At 37.6% G+C, this 17,953-nt stretch overlaps 1 protein-coding gene across 4 annotated transcripts in view; it reads right to left on the bottom strand.

The window, feature by feature from the left end:
- The window catches only part of LOC139131160 (patatin-like phospholipase domain-containing protein 4), a 60,123-nt gene extending 46,956 nt beyond the window's left edge, over positions 1 to 13,167 (bottom strand). For all 4 annotated transcript variants that reach the window (XR_011552761.1, XM_070698298.1, XM_070699646.1 and 1 more), the window contains exon 1: positions 12,587 to 13,167. The gene's annotated coding sequence lies outside the window, so the exon portion shown is untranslated. The remainder of the gene's footprint in view (positions 1 to 12,586) is intronic.
- Positions 13,168 to 17,953: the final 4,786 nt, after the last annotated feature.

Below are 17,953 nucleotides of genomic sequence, written 5' to 3'. Positions count from 1 at the left end.
TGTCTGCCGGTAACATATCGTTTTTTTCTGTCTCAAACTACGTACCAGCAACAGGCCTTTGACGTCAAAGTCGGTTGTTTTCTGATATACGGTAGCAACCAAGCTCATGACTAGAATGACTCTACGGCGTCAAAGAGTTAATCTCAGCCACAGCCATGGGAACGTCCATGTTCTGCCCGACAGCACGCGTGTCGCAACTTTGTTCGTCGATATTTTGAAACGTTTCCACCCAAATTGCAATTGCCAACACGCATCAACAGCTTGGTTATTAGGGGCCTGCCACGACCAGAAATTCGCTCAAAAATTACCAAACTATCGCCGTTTTTCAAGCTTTTTTCCGACATGTTTACTTGCAGACCGTTCTTTTTTCTAGCGTACAAGCGATGGGCAAGGCTCAGGGCAGCCCGTCACTCAAGTCACGTCAGCGGTGACCTCGCAACTTCTGAACACAAACTGACATCACCGATGATGTCGGCCACTACGTTAAGAAGCAAGTGAGAATTTTTGCCAGCACTTTGAATTTTTTAAACCAGTCACCGTCATTTCTATTCACTCGCTATTACCTCCATGTCTGCCGGTAACATATCGTTATAGAGAAGTTTAGTTGCACGTAATTACGTTCCATCATCAGTTCGGGAAGTGTCTTTGTCACGTGATAACCAGACTTCGTGTACGTGTAGAACAGACGTTCGTGAACGGCAAACAACACCTCTACACATACAAAATGTAGTCATAATTACGTGTAGTATTTTTTAGATATTCTTGATGATTTTAGCAAATTTAGACAGGAAACCTTGTATCATTGCTAACACCTTTGATATCATAATATTTCGTAGAGTTTGCACCAGCGCAAGAAGTACTTGCTATATGATTTCTTTACATTAACGAAATGTTGTCTCATTCCACTTGTTATCTGACGCCGCCCTAAAGATTTCTCAAAACCACATAAATAACTGTATCAAAGAAAATCGGCCGATTTAATTCGAGGATACAACAATCTAGAACATTCCTGTCATAGACAAATTAATGTTTCTTAAAACTTAAACGAATTTCCCATGTTTCGAGAAAAAATACAGCAAAATTATCGAGAACGCACAGCTAAACTAAATGACTGACAAAACCTTAGCAACACCACCGAGAGAACAACTCTTAACCACACGAACTTTGACCCCAGTCAAAATCAGACTTGTCCCTGGGAAATATGTTTACAAGTTTGCCCACTTATAAACAACGTAAAGGTCAAAGGTTTCAACTTCCGACTTCCTGCTTTACGGACTTCCTCATGCCATGAACTGCACGCAAGGCACTGGTAGGGTTTGCACTGTTCGCGACCATATACACGTTTGAAATTAGAGTAGCTGGCTCCCCTCAGCCATCGAAATACATTGGCTGCAGTAAAGTTTGGATTAATGGTCATGAATGGCAGCAATTTAGTAATTTCTGAAAACACTTCAGGAGAGCTTCTTACCTTCCCGTTTTAGTAACCATTCCTATCTTTCGCGATGTTGACCAACCCGTAAAATCCCTGATAAGTCCACGGATTAGCATAATTAGTTGTGTTGACTAATTAATTACAAGGTGTGTATATGAGCTCTAGATAAACGTCCTTGTAATGTATGTAAAATGAATAAAGGGTTAAGAGGCTAGGTTAGATTATATAACCGTTTATTTTATTTACTCCGATCAGTCAGAGCATGAAGACACAGTCCCTATATCCATAGGGGGACTGTGATGAAGAAAAGGAGAGGAACTGATAGAGAAAACAGTGAGAAAAACTCAATAATGAGCTTATTAATACTGTCTGGGTAGCCTGTGATGTTACCAGCTGTCGTCCATGCAACAGGAATCCAGACACACACAAAAAATATAGTAATTCTCCTATTTATTCTAATTAAATATAAAAGAAATATTAAGTTACAATAATAAGAAAAACTTATCTGACTCCTGTGCATAAGAGAGGGGGTAGGGGAGTAATGTGTAGTACAGTCTATGAGCTCTACAGTTGCCCGGGTTAAGTAAGCGTCCGTCTGCCGTGTTCACTTTCCAGTCGAGCATACAATTCCTTGATCCGGTAACTTCAACACAGATCCCGTCCAAGTCCTTTCCCGTAGCACATGTGCAAAGTTGTTTGTCCTAGCACCAGAGGTCCTGCAATTCAAGCCCTGTACGGTAATTCCGTAGGATGTCAAGATTGTCTCTGTTCAGGTACAACTGGCCAAGTGTATGCACACCCAGTGCTTCTCTCGTAGTTCAGTCACTCTGCTCAAAGGTGGGACCACAGTCTTGACACCGTAGAGTCCCAGCCTTCAGCACACACAGCAGGCTCCGCAGGGAGGAGTGCAGCGCAAGGAGGAGAAGTGAGGAGTGAGCTTTCCAAGCTCAATCATACAGTTATATTCACTAAGTATTGCATTTGACATTAAAGGTTTGATCCTTGATAAATTGTCAAAGAGTGGACGCAAAGTCTGGTCTCAGCGTCATAGTCAAAGATAACAATTACTGTTACAGTACTGATCGATCTCCAAATAAAGGGAGTTAAACTTGCTTTCAGTATAAATAACTCGGTTTTAAACTCTTCCCAAATACTCAACACTTTCTATAAAAATTATTACATTACCAATGAGGTACGTCAGACTCAACCACGTAGCTCAGAAATACGGAGAATTCACACGTGACTTTAAACTCTTGACAGTGGGGATTTGGATGGGCGGTTGTCTGTTGCTTCTCTGCTAGGTGACTGGATACAGCTCAGGATACCGTATTTTGTGGGTTTGAACTCCGATTGAAGACACCGTATGTTGTCAATGTGAATCTTGTTCATCAATGAACGCGATTGTCAGTCCGGTACAATGTCCGTGCGTAGAAATCGGCGACAACACACATTATCCACCGCAGACCCATGGCAATACCATGTGCGCAGCCATTTTGAATTTTGTTTACTTCCGCTCGTATCCACAGAAACACTCGTATATGAATTGATGAAGTCTTCACAACTCAAACTGTGTGCATCGGCAAATGCTCAGAGAAACAATCACAGAAAATGTTCTCTTGTTAATCAAAGACATCTGACCGTACCTATGCACTACGTAAAGTTTGTAGTCAGCACACACTTTGCTGTAGAATTACTAAATTTCAACTCACGGCAATACATCTCTGCGTACAGTATATCGCACATATACGTGCATGGCTTTCACTTGCTAGCGATGCTATGTCTGTTCGATCGACCAAGTAGGATGGTTTTAGAGTTTACAAAATAGTCCGATCCGCATAAAGTTCGATCTCTATCAATACATCAGTCTTCATGTATATTCATCGCCTTGAGAAAAACTCCAAACTGTAGACACTAGAAGGTTTCCGGTCTCGCTGTACTGCACCATGCATGATATGTACACCTCGTACTTCGCAGAAAATATAGTCGGCATATTACTGCTTTTTCACGTTCTCAAATTTTGAACTCTGTCTTGTCCCTGGTACTGTGTACACATTTTTGCGACACCATGATGTCATTTGGCGAGCGATTCCACAGAAAGACCACAAAACTATCCGCTAAATATTAAAGAAACTCCTTTGGTCATAAATACCCGGCTGGCAGATACAGAAATCGTACTTTGCGCCGTTCAAGCCTTATGACGCCATGGAAGGGCGATCTATAAATCATTACGCGATTGATAACAAAGTCCTGTTTTTCAACGCTGGAAATGTCGATTGTCTATCTGCTTCACACCGTTAGTTTTCATACTAGACATAGAATTTAATTTATTAGATCAAACATAGGGCCAAAGTCCCTGAAGCTACTATAGACATAGATATAAAATTAAGTATTTCCTAACTATATGAAATTATCTCACTAAGGTCAAGCTTTACGTCATAAAAATACAGCATATCTGTCAGGTTATAAATAATCTTAAATTTTCATCCTAACCAACCACATTTTAACTTTCAAACTAACATTGTAAGTAAGTTCTGTTGAATAAGTTGAGACTGTACGTACTCAGAGAAAGCACACTGAAGAGACAAATGTTTGAAACTTAAGAAGTTCAAGGTCATCAAAAGCATTGTATGGAGTCATGTAACACTTTCATGGCACTGTTTACACAGATTGCATAATTGCTATAAAATAGCACATGAGGAATCTTACAGCCAAGCTTTACCATAAAAACCCTATCACTTTGACCACTTAATTTTTTTCCTCAAAAAGTAATTTTATTTTATCCTCAGCAAGTCAACCATACATGAAAATTAGAACTTTCTCTATCTCTATTTATTTGACCACCCTATCATGACAAACTATTACGAGCAATTTCTTTGAGATAACATACAGGGCACAATAAATGACGGTTCAGATATGTCAAAGTTGGGATTCAGGAAAGTTACCTTTACATGTTTTAATCCTCTAAGATGGTAAGCATTTCACTATGTACTGTCAAAAAAGTTGAACTTTCTGATAATTCTACACTAAAATTATTTTGGCTTTGATGATTATTCAATTATTTGAAATCATATTAATTATTTTTTCTGGGTGAATTGATAGGGTTTATACAGTACAAGAATTACATACAATGTAAGTCAAATTTTGACCAAAAATGACAAAAAAATTCCTTAAAAATACAGATTTGCATATTTCATCACAATTTGAACAAATCTAAGTTTGGTTGTCCCTAGGGACCTGTATACTGAATAACAAAGCTGACTGACCAGCGGTTATGAAGAAGAAGATTTTTTACCAAAAACGCCGTTTTTGGCATTAATTTGCCTATTTTCAACATTATCAAAAAATTAAAAAAAAAAGTTTCTCAAAATCATATTTTTCATCTACACAAGAAATATCAAATCAGTAAGTACTGCGGTTCTCAAGATATTTGAGTGGACGGACGCCTCACAAACGGACATACATACATACATACATACATACATACATACAGACTGACGCCGGACGCCGGACGGATACCCATCCCAATAGCTTCTATAGACTATAGTCTATAGTAGCTAATAAAACTGGTTATATTTCTTATATAAAGACTCAAAAGAGAATAAAATTCTTTGAGCATGAAGAATTGATATCAATGCGCGAAGTGAACTTTCTATTATGAGCGTGATCACGTGACCCGATAGTAAACATGTTGGTTGTAAACAGCTGGGCTAGCCGTGATGGATCAGGTCCAATAATCGTTATCATTCAAGGTAACTAAGAAAGTTACCAGGTCCAAGGAACATATTGAAAATGACAAAGGCAATGGGGTCATCTTGAACCACAAAATAGTGGTGGCACCAGGTGTCCGGAATGGGTAAGCGTACCCTGCCAGCTAGCCGCACCTGTCAAGATTGACCCAAAGTGACAAATCCATTGTTATTTGGGGAATTCACCAAATTACTTTTGTGAGTCAAAATTTGGTATGCTGTCACTCATCATTTGAGTAACAGACAGGTCATATTTTGATACAACATCTCCGTATCTACTGTAGAACTTCTTAAATGATTTCACTAATCTACTTTCTGAGAACCCTTGCCTCACTAACTTTTGAGCTAATAGGCTGTGTCTAACTCGAAAGTCTTCATATGAATTGCATGCTCTACTGTATCTAAGAAGTTGTGAAATATACACACCATAAGCTGGAGATGATGGTATATTGGCAAAGTAGCCGTACTCGATTTTTGTACGGCAGCTCAGGATGAAGTGTAATTCTAACCCTCTCATCTATGCTCGGCAATATAGCTGTCATGCTGAAAACATTTAGTACAAAAACAATCACCTCAATGGGCTAGTGATAGAGCTGACTATAGGCTATATCCACCACGGGCATTCAACTCAATGCAAGCATGGATGTAAAAAATAGATTTTTTGCAAGCAAACCGTCGCGACAGATGCAACCATGCAGTAAGTACAAAGTACTGTAAGTACTGGTTGCGTCCACAGGCTCATGGAACATTTCGTAGATCGTCGTCGAATGGGAAGTGACTGACACTGTGAGGCCGAAGGCCGAACTTCGGTACTGTATAAGAATACCTTATTCTGAGGTTCCGAGGTTTGGCCTTCGGCCTCACAGTGTCAATCACTTCCCATTCGACGACGATCTACGAAACATTCCGTGGGCCTGTGGTTGTGTCAGTGACATTTTGCCAGCATTGAGTCGAATGCCTGTGATATCTATAGCCCTGCGTTACGTTGCTGTGTCCATAAACCGCCGGAAACACGCAGGGCTATGGGATCTACATTTTACATGTATACAATGAAGGCAGTAGCTGTGACCATGGGTGTAAAACACGACCGGCATGCAGTAACTTTATCTCCATCACCGGGGGCTTAATTGTACCAGACATTTACGCATGACAGCAATTTCTGTTTCTACAAAGAAATGATCTCTTCTGTCGATATTTTAAAGGTAGAAATTTGCAGTAACAAAAGTCTATGACCCGTGGTGGCTTGTTTTCAATGAGGATATAAGGGCAAGACGTATGTTGTGTTCAAAATTGCATACACTTTCACAGAAATTTTAGGGTTTAACTTGCAAGACTGGCAAGTTCACCAGATATTCATGAATTTGTTGTTTCATGCACTTCATTATTCATCAACATTCATTAGAAATTCATCATTATACTTCATGAGTTATTTATGAATTTTCATGAATACATCGAATTCATCAAAATTTCATAAAAATTTTGCTTCATGCACTTGATAGTTCATTTAAATTCATTATAAGGTTCATCTTTATGTGTGATGAATTTTTTATGAACACATCTAGTCCGTGATTTATTCATGAAATCTAATTGTGATATTTTCATGAACTTATAAAATTCATCAAAGGTCTTAAAATGTTCATCAAAAATGACATCAATGGTTCAATAAATTGCAAGACTGACAGGTTCACCAGATATTCATGAATTTTTGTTTCATGCACTTCGTTATTCATTAAACATTCATTAGAAATTCATCATTATACTTCATGAGTTATTTATGAATTTTCAAGAATACATCGAATTCATCAAAATTTCATAAAACTTTTGCTTCATGCACTTGATAGTTCATTAAAAATCATCATAAGTTCATCTTTATGTGTGATGAATTTTTTATGAACACATCTAGTTCATGACTTATTCATCAAATTTCACTCATGACCTTTGATGAGTTTAATAAGTTCATGAAAAATTCACAATGAAATTTCATGAATAAACCATGAACTTATTAAATTCATCAAAGGTCTGGAAATATTCATCAATAATGAGATGGATGTTTCATGAATTTTTAATGTACTGATGAGCAATTCACAAAATGTGCATCAAAGGTTCATGCACATATTTTCTTATTCATCAATGTTCATCAAATGTTCATGCACAGGAGTTTTGTGGTACAAGCCAAAATAATACATAAACTGACAGGTGAATTTTTTATGAATTACGATGAATAGTTCATGAATGTTCAAAAAGTCATGAATTTTTCTTCGCCGGGGAACATTGCATGCGTCGGCCATGAGATGTGGGTGAAGTGATTAAGTTGGGTTGAAATGGAGAAATACATGACGGGTTGATGAGGGAAAGGTACAGCTGATGGCAATTTCTCAGATCATATTGATACTTATACGGCGTTTTATGAATATTTATCGCGATCTGAACAAAATGAACCAACGTAACCTTTGACCCTTGTTACATATACAGTACGTGATTGGTTGACTGACTGTATATGGAATTCAGCATACAGTGACCTTCTGAAGCAGCTAGGTACAACTCACAGTGAGGCTACCCTGGGTCCATTCCCCTGAATTGTACTTTCAGACAGTTTTTGCCAAAGACTTATTCAATTTTATAAATTTCTGAACAATTTGAAACTTAGAATTTAAACTGACAAACTGCCAAATACCTTAATTATTGAAGTATCTTCCCTAGCTCAATTCGGGCAATTACCGGCATGGCAACACCATCATTCATCATCATTCTTTATTAACACGTAATAATTCCCTGAGGAATTAAAAAATGTTACAGATCAAAACATACAACAAAGAAGAGAAAAGAAAATCTTACTTGAAAAAGAAAAAAAATCCAAGTTAGGGGGGTTTGTGTCTTGTCAAAAGACCAATTTTTATGTACTGTGCAAGTTTGATTGTGCAAATATTAGGGAGGCCAGCAGGTCGCCCAGGACGTGCTGAATTGACACTCAATCACCAGTGACTTAGTCATGTTCAAAATTGAAAAACATCGATAACGGGAAAGAAAATTGTAGAAAAAAATACATGAGGCTAAAAATTAAAAATGCAGCTATCTCTCATATGTTTTTTATTTCTTTATATGAACTACCGGTACTTACTTTTTGAATAAACTGCAAAATTGAGCTAGAAACGGTACCGGGAACGGCAATCTGAAACATGGCAGCACCTAATATTTACATCGCTGATTTTGAAACGCATTTTTGAAAGTGAGCCAATCAAAACATCCCTTACATCGAATACTCATTTGAAAGCCCAGATCTCGCTCTTTCTCGCGATATAAGGTTCTTCACCAACATAGGGCAGTGTATATGACCAAATCCGAGACAAAAAATTGAGAGCGATTTTTCCGAGACCTAACCCGACCAACTCTCAGTGAAACGTCCTCTAGTATGCAGTTTATCATTATTTCTTTGGAATTTTTGCTAGAAAAATGAGCAATTTTGAACAGCTCATGTATTTATTGACGGAGATATTGACCACGCTTCACAGTAAGTGAGGCTACCCACAATTCTCCATGATCCGTACACACGGTATCACTCATTGAACTGGAGCAAATTTCTTCTGTACACAGAACAGCTCGGTCCATATATCAAAATTCTGGGACCATAGTTTTGATAATCATAATTCTCTAATTTCTCACGGTGAATAATGAGAAGATCAATCCCTTTTGCGCAGAGGAGAGAGCAATTTTGTGATTTTGTCGACATAGATTTTTGACAGCCATACACAATATTTTCAAGGAAACTACGGGAATAAGTTGCATCTGTGTTGGCAAAAGAAAGGGTATTGATTTTTTTAAATGTTTGTAACAAAGGAAATTTGCATGTCTGACAGGTGGTATGATGAGACCATCTTAGTTGCTGATAACTTTACCATGACAAGTATGCAATTTTTAGCACCTCCAAACATCGACTTCTCATTCAATTTACTCCTGAATTTTAAAGATGATCAATAATTTTGGAACATATTTTTAACCAATAATCCTTAAATTAAATTCTAAGTTTCAAATTGTTCAGAAACTGATAAAATTGAAGAAGCCTTTACCAAATAATGTTAAAACTCCACATGGCCCCAGTGGTGATGTTTTGAAAGCCTTTATTTGGATAAAATACTTTTTGTAGGTACTTTTAATGCAGTAGAGCTATTCAAAAGTGTCATCAGCTCAAAAAGACCTTCAATTTGATATATCACTTATGCCATTTGAGCTTAATATTTTCATTTTGTCATTTCTCGTTAAGTGTCGTTCATCCGTTGCCATGGATAAATCCAATATGGCCACCATCGTAATCGCGTAATTTTAGGATACATTTGTGTGTGCCATTGAAATCTATCTCCATGCCAAATTTGGTACAAAAAGATGTTTTATTAACAAAGTTACAGCAAATTTACTGTAAATTTCAGCTAAAACTCCTTCATTTTTGTCCCATTGTTCCCATTGTTATTATATGTATTGTCTTTCTGCAGAAAGAGTAAAAGTGAATGATTTAAAAAGCTATAAAATTGTAACCGTTCATCCAATTTCGAAAATTAAAAAAATGTTTAGCTTCTCTCATTGAATCTAAAAAACTACATTAATTAAAATGCAGATTGAACATTTCAAAATTTCAGTTGGCCTCCCTACAAATATTGTTGCTAATAATTTCTATAAATTTTGTATCATATCATCTACTGAGGAGAAATTCAGAATCTTAGATGAGATATGGTAAAATAAACACTCTCTGTCTTTTTGGTGTAATTTACAGTACATAATAAAGTGTTTCTCATCATCTAACTGATCTATACAAGTGGGACAAATTCTTTTTTTCCACAGGGATTTTAGAATGTCTACCTGTCTCTATTTTTAAATTGTGTGAACCAAGTCTAAATTTGCTCATTATATTTCTTAATTCATAGTTTTGTAATTTTATTAAGTATTCTTCCTGACCAAACTTTTGTTTGAATGATCTATATGTCCTTAATTTATTTTTTGATTTAGTGTTTGATCTGTTTCATTATTAAGGTCACTTTTCCACTGTGTTATAAATAAGTCTTTTATGTTACAATGTACACTTGTTCAATATAGATTCTGATAATTTGGTTAAAGCGCAGTGGTCGTCGCGCTGCGCGTGCGTGATTTTTTTGTTGTTAAACATAAATTTTTGTAAACATAAGTCTTCTCAACTTCAATAGGAGTGAGATGGGAGCAGTCCCCCACTTTGTTAAGGCCTTTGTAAGACTCAACATCATGCAATAGTAAAATATTAAGATCGGAAACGAACTTCTGTGGTGTATTTCTATCTATAAACTCATGTAGAGCAACGAACATTGGGACACTACACTCAGCACATTATGTCACTGAGTTTACTGCACGCAGACACAGTGAACAAAAAGCTTTGATCGCGCGCGATCACGCTGGTTGTACACAATGCTATGTACATTACAGTGAAAATACATAACTAAAATGATCAACATTGCCTATATATGTAGACCAGCAACAAGCACAATGCCTAACACAAAAGTTACACTCAAGACCATGATCGGCAAGCCAGAGCAGGACACGGGAGATGTTGTTAGGAGACGGTCACCGCGTTGACGTATACACGGATATAGAGAATCCGGTCCCACAACGTACCGGCCCGCGACGACTTGGCCCACAACCAACTGTTGATCACCATGTCTTACTTCTCCTAGTATTACGTGGTAAGAAATACTAAAATGACAGGAAACAATAGACAAAACGAGCGGGTTTTCGCGGCATTTGGCAGGAAATTGCACGGCTACACCGTGCATAGACGTATCGAGAGATCCTGTGCCCCGGTCCTGTGCACGGTGATGGCAGTGATCCAACAGCTAGCTGGTGTAGGCCTAGCGGTGCTGGGCAAACTTCGTTGTTGTACCTCCTGATTGCCAGGTAGGTCTGAATCCTCTTTCAAGTGAGATAACCCCCACATAACAAGAAGACCTATGAAAGGTCCTTCGCTTGACTTGATACCTGTACTCGGAATTCTCGTTTGCACCCCCAAACGGGGTAAACATTGTAGTTGAGTTGGATTCTCCACAGCCGAGTGTAGCGCGCCATATACCCGGTTTGACACGGACGTTCATACAGACCACGAAACGGAACAGATGCAGAGATGCTTCTTGCCGCAGCGGGCATTGCTCTGCGAGCTGTAGATTTCTGTAGTTTGGGTTGTTGTCTTTGTACTCCTGTCGGGCCTCTTGAAATGAAAGCTCTCGTCCTTGCTAGCGATGTCGAAAACTAGAGCCCGGTCGTTGATAGTCTGTTGGCGTATACATGCGTACATGCGTACGTCTAGCTCTATGGCTCGAGCGATAACAGTAGCCGAGCCCCATTCAACTGATTCAAGAAAATCATGAGCAAATGTGATCTCAATCCAGCGTGCAATTATTGTTCAATATTCAGCTGATATTCAACTAAGATTAATTGATTTTTTATCGCGTGTTACATTTGGTTAGTTGGTACGCTTGTGACAGATCAGCCGCCATTTTAACAAACGGCAATATCGCAAACATTACAATCAAGCCGTAACATGTGCGGCGTTCTTGGATTTGTTTACAACAGAGGGGGACCCCCTCAGGAGGATGCGCAGCGCGACGACCACTGCGCTTTAAAGGAGAATCTAGAATACCAGACAGTTTAACAAGTGACTCAGTTGTTTGATACCAGTTACTTTTTACACTTGAATTAAATAAATATGATTTACTTAACAAATTGTTGTGTGATTCTACTATATGGTTGTAATATTTAGGTAGTTGATTTTTTACACCGTAGCGTAGGCCCGTCTTGCTCGTATGCTATTGTTACATTTATGTTAGCCCTGCATGGTCTGCATGGCAGGGCTGTGTGTTACCGGCGTTATACGGCCTCCCATCACATGTGGTGGGAGGCCGTATAACGCCGGTAACACACGGACCTGCCATGCAGAGTTACATTTATGTAAGCTCGGGACAGGGGCTTGGTACCGGTAATACACCTAAAAGTACTCGTGCTACAAACTCATAGTAATACCGGTACTATCTAATAGTGTTTCACCATTCGCCATTGCTGTCCTGTGCTGGTCGCTCTATGGACTTTTCTTCGAAGGAAAAATTCATATTTTAATAGGTGAAAAGCTGATTACGAGCTCTGTGACTCTCAGAAGCGTTCGCAAGTTGTCAGTAGCATGGAGGTAAAATGAAAAGCACTCCCATATACATGGATATCTTTCTTTTACATCCTCTGTCCAACTCCAAGTCACATAGTACTTCTACCATGGATGTAAAAAATAGATGCTTCTACTACTACCAGCGCGATGCAAAGTTCACGGGAATTCCTACATTGCTGAACAACAACGAAAACTTACGGAGGGAAGAAGTAAGTCCGTAATTCATATTCGAATAGTACTCACCTTAAGAAATGTATATCCCGAGTCACCCTCTATTTTCTTTTTTAAAGAAGGTTCGTTTGATTCACCTGCTTGGCTACCGCGGTACCGCGCACCTGTTGTTATAGCGAAGGCTGGTCTCTCGACAACAAATCATTAGCATGAAGTCACATGACGTCTAGTTATATGTACACGTACGTCTTTGGGGCGCATATATACATGATACACGCAGAGCGGAGCATTCCACAGTTCCACAGCACAGGTGACATTAGCTCTGCATGGCAGGGCTGTGTGTTACCGGTGTTACACGGCCTGGGAGGCCGTGTAACGCCGGTAACACACAGCCCTGCCATGCAGACCTAAGGTGACATGACTGTGCGTTCGGGCTGTCGACGTCGGTGCAGTGAATGCATGGAGCTCCATGGTGTACGTAAAATATTATTCACGTACACGAAACACTCACTCCGATCGAGTGTTTGTGAGGCAGCTAGCGAGAAGGGTCTTGCAGCATGACTCGCACGAGTGATCGCTGGCATGGAAGTCGGCTCTCGCAATCGTATAACGTAATCCCGGCGGTGGGCGGTGATAGTCTGGTTCCCGATGCTGAAGTTGGACTCAGTTTCGGATTCGGTTTCGGATTTGACTAACTGAGAGTAGCTTTTATATTTTCAGCTAATTTTTGGCCCACGCGGTGGGCATAGCTCACCTAAGTGGGCCATTGTCATAGGGTGGCGTTTTTAGTCTGTATGTGTGTCTGTAATATGTATGTCTGTCTGTCTGTCTGTCTGTCTGTCTGTGTTATGGGCCATTAATCTCTCGAACTCCTTCATCAAATGTCATCAATCATTCAATGGAGCAATGACACAACCACAGAACAGCAAACCGAATCACCAACTCAGCCATCATCAGTGAGCTCTGATAGTCCAATACCTGCCTTGTCATTACATCATTTGACCAACACCATTTCTGATCACACAACACAAAGTAAATCAACAGGCAATTCACGTGTCACCACACAAGACAGTAGCAAATATATGAAGAAAACAACAGCTGCAAAATTCTACACCGAAGAAGTCCAACAAAGAAAACACGCCATCTAAGATATTCCAAAACGGCAACAAGTAACGAAAACAAATACTCCATCATCAGTAAAAGCAGGATCCAACTACAGTATAAATATACTCAGGATCTGGCAACCCTTATCAGGCATGTTCAAGACTGTTCAGCAAATTGACCATAAGTATTGTGAACTCATGAGAAATGGACATAACATCACTGACATTGCAAATAAGTTAAGATCGTTTGAATCAAATCTAAATCAGCAAAACACTCATATACAACAACTTCTGAAGATGACAGAAAAAACATCACCAAATGTACACAGAGATAAAACATGCAATCATCACAGAAAGCAAGTGAGTGTGTTGACTGCAGAGATATGACATTAAGCAACTGGATAAGAAAATTAATCACCTTAACAAGTCTATCCAAGGATTACAGGAAATGATGCAACAATCTCAAATTAAGGTGGATACCATCCTACACAACCAGCAGCAACAACAGAGACATTTCCAGGACACCATTATAGAGATGCAAAAAATGAACGACTCACTGCTCAAGGCTCAAAATTGAAACAGAATTCTTAAGCCAGAATGAAAGTGCTGATAAAGGAAAAAGAGGAGAAGCCTCGACACAACAAAGGGAAATATCAGGAACTATCAACCAACCCTTTCGCACCACTCATGAATGCAGAGGAATCCATTTGCAAGGGAAGATGAATCATCTGAAGAACAACTGTTGAAAACACCCAGGGTAAAGTTTGTAAGAAAGACTCAGACACTCATTGTTGGTGACTCTATTGCTGAAGATATCAATCCTTCACTCATTGTTGGTGACTCTATGCTGAAGGATATCAATCCTTCCAGGGTGTACATGAATACTCATGTGAGAACTCTTAGAGGAAGTAATATTCCTCAAATCACAAGTTATATGCAATCTGTGTCAGCTTCCAACATAAATAATATTGTCATTCATGCTGGTACTTATATTGATAGTGGTATTCCTGTAGAGGAATGTGTAAACAAATATTCTGAGTTGGTTCAGGTAACATTAGATAAATTCCCAAAGTCCACAGTTTTTATCTCATCAGTCATTCCAAGACAAAATAATTCATTATTCCATGCTTTAAACACACAACTGCATAAAATGTGCGATATGCGTAATAATTTAGTGTTTATGGATCACAACAATATCAATGCAGCAACACATTTGCATGACAATGTTCATTTAAATGACCAGGGTACAGCTTTGTTAGTAAGGAATATTAATTAAGGATATGCTTGCTCCAAACCTTGTTGTGAACCGAAACCTTTTCAGGAGAAGACAGTATTTTCAACATCCTGTTAATCCAGTGGTACAGCAATACGGGGACGCAACACAAGGTTTTCATTGGTCTAGAAATGTAAACAAACATTCCTGGATACTATGACTATTCTGTTGTCAGAAAAAAGAAAAAACAGAGGGGTGGTCTTTCACTTTTGGTAAAAAATACTATAAAGAAGGGTGTAAAAATGGTTCATTCAGATGCGGAAGATATGGTACGTGTGGTGCAAACTTTCAAAAGTTTTTTTCAGATTACAACAGGATATATTTATTTGCTTTGTTTACAATGCACCACAAAATTCCAAACATAAGTCTGAATCATTTTTCGAACGTTTAGAACAGTTGATCATAAAATATAGCTGTTCTGGATCTGTCATGATTTTAGGGGATTTTAACGCCAGAGTAGGATTACTGCCAGATTTTATTGACAATATATGATTTCTCAAATCATATACCAGTTCCACCAGGATATTCTGTTGATACACATCTTAATTGCTGCTATATGGATAAGATTGAAAATAAGTATGGTAGAAACCTCATAGATTTATGTAAAACCACAAATACAAGAATTATGAATGGCAGACTACCTGGAGATATTTGTGGAAAATTTACATGTTACCACTGGAATGGAAACAGTGCAGTAGATTATGGTCTTGCAACAACAGACATCATCGATAACTTTGAGTATTTTAAAATACACAATTTCACAATTTTCTCAGATCACTGTCAAATTTCTACTCTTCTCAAACTAACAAATTTTAATCCAAGCAGTGTTAAAGATACTGTGAATTTGTTACAAATGCCCCAAAAATGGAAATGGGATAAGTTATCTGTTTTTAATTACACGGATAGATTAGCATCAGATGAGCTACAAAAAGATTTTGCAGAATTTTTGAGTACTAATATTGGTAATAACAAATCTGACATTAACTCAGCCACTAAGCATTTTAATGACATCTTAGATAAAGCCTGCAATGCATTGGGTTTTAAGATACAGGCTAGCTGGGATGCCAGGTGCTAATTAGAATGGAGATAATTTATGCAAAGAAATTAATTAATAAGTGATGTGTTTGTGTTGATACATGTACAAAGAACCTTGTACGTTTGATTGATGTTCACATGACTTCACCAGATATGAACTGTAAATGCTCACGTGTTTCATTATATATTGCAGTTATGTGTAAATTTGAACCTTTGCCACATGTTTGCAACTTCATTGAAAGTGTTATGATCAACATAATGAATAATATTCACCACAGATTAACTCTATAGGTCATTAAGTATTCAAATATGTAATTAGCTTAAATAAAAAAAATTAATTTCTTTGAGTGCTGTCATCACCACTTTATATAGCAAGTGTAATTGCCTTTGGTCAAGTCCTTCAAACTATATATTCCAAACTTTGAAAGCTCATTATATATGCAAACTATAAATTAGCTGACATGAAAACTTAAGTGCGAAATGACTTCCAATATTGGTATAACCTGGTATAATCATCAATGTACATAGCATGTTATGCCAACTTTGATCAAATAAATCCAAGTATATATCCCTAATTAGGAATGTTAATTAAATACACAAATTAGGAATAGGCTGAAGCAAAAATGCTTAAATGCCTTTCAATGTTAGCCTACGTAATACCCTAGTACCGGTATCTTTAATGTACATAGCAAGTTTAATCAATTTTGGTCATGTAAATTCAAATATATATCCCTAATTTCAAGAGTTCCTTAAATATGCAAATTAGGAGCTGGATGAAGTAAAAATGCTTAATGACTTTCAATAATGTTGTATCATAGTATCTTTAATGTACATAGCAAGTTTCGTCAACTTTGGTGTAGTCAATGCAGATAAATATCCCTGATTATGAAAGTTCATTAAATATGCAAATGCTTAATGACTTTCAATTATGTTCTATCATAGTATATTTAGTGTACATAGCCAGTTTCATCAACTTTGGTCTCGTCAATTCAGATAAATACCCCTATAATTAGGAAAGTTCATAAAATATGCAAATTAGGAATTGGCTGATGTAAAAATTCTTAATGACATTTAATAATGTTCTATCATAGTATCTTTAATGTACATAGCAAGTTTCATCAATTTTGGTCATGTAACTTCAAATATATATCCTTAATTTCAAAAGGTCATTAAATATGCAAATTAGGATTTGGATGAAGTAAAAATGCTTAATGACTTTCAATAATGTTAAATCATAGTATCTTCAATATGTGTACCAAGTTTCGTCAATTTTGATCGAGTAAATTCAGATATACTCCTAATTAGGAAATTTCATTAAACATGCAAATTAGTAATTATCTTTCACTTCATCCCTTAATATCTTTCAAAGCTGATATATCTTGGTGTGATCAACATTTGTAGCAAATCTCATTAAATTGTTTGCAGTCGTTGTCAATAAACATCGTTTTTTTCTAAAATCATTAATTATGCAAATGAGCTAAAAGTAAGCAAGCCACACCCACCAAAAACTAATCAGTTCTTGCCATTTGCAAACTGAATCTATGTACCAGATTTGATACTGATCTGATCACCCGTTTTTGAGATATTGAGTACACAGACAGACAGACAGACACACAGACAGACAGACAGACAGACATCGCTGCGACATATGCTCATGTGTGTCAACACGTGAGCAAATAACCATACTGTGCCAAAAGATATGACTTTTCATACCAATAGTGCTATAGAGGTCAAATTCCAAAGGTCATTTGAGGTTTCACCTGCAGAATTCAAATAAGAAGTAGATCTTAATCAACTCACTTCAAGGACCAGATATGAACTGTAAATGCTCACATGTTTCACGTATATTGCAGTTATCTGTAAATTTGAACCTTTGCCACATGTTTGCAACTTCATTGAAAGTATAATGATCAACATAATGAACAATATTCACCACAGATTAAACTCGATAGGTCATTAAGTATTAAAATAGGCAATTAGCTGAAATAGAAATAATTAATTTCTTTGACTGCTGTCATTGTATCACCA

This window comes from Ptychodera flava, chromosome 1, assembly GCF_041260155.1.
Source record: "Ptychodera flava strain L36383 chromosome 1, AS_Pfla_20210202, whole genome shotgun sequence".
NCBI lineage: Eukaryota > Metazoa > Hemichordata > Enteropneusta > Ptychoderidae > Ptychodera > Ptychodera flava.
The sequence above is the reverse complement of the archived record's forward strand: the minus strand, read 5'-3'. Positions and strand labels throughout refer to the sequence as shown.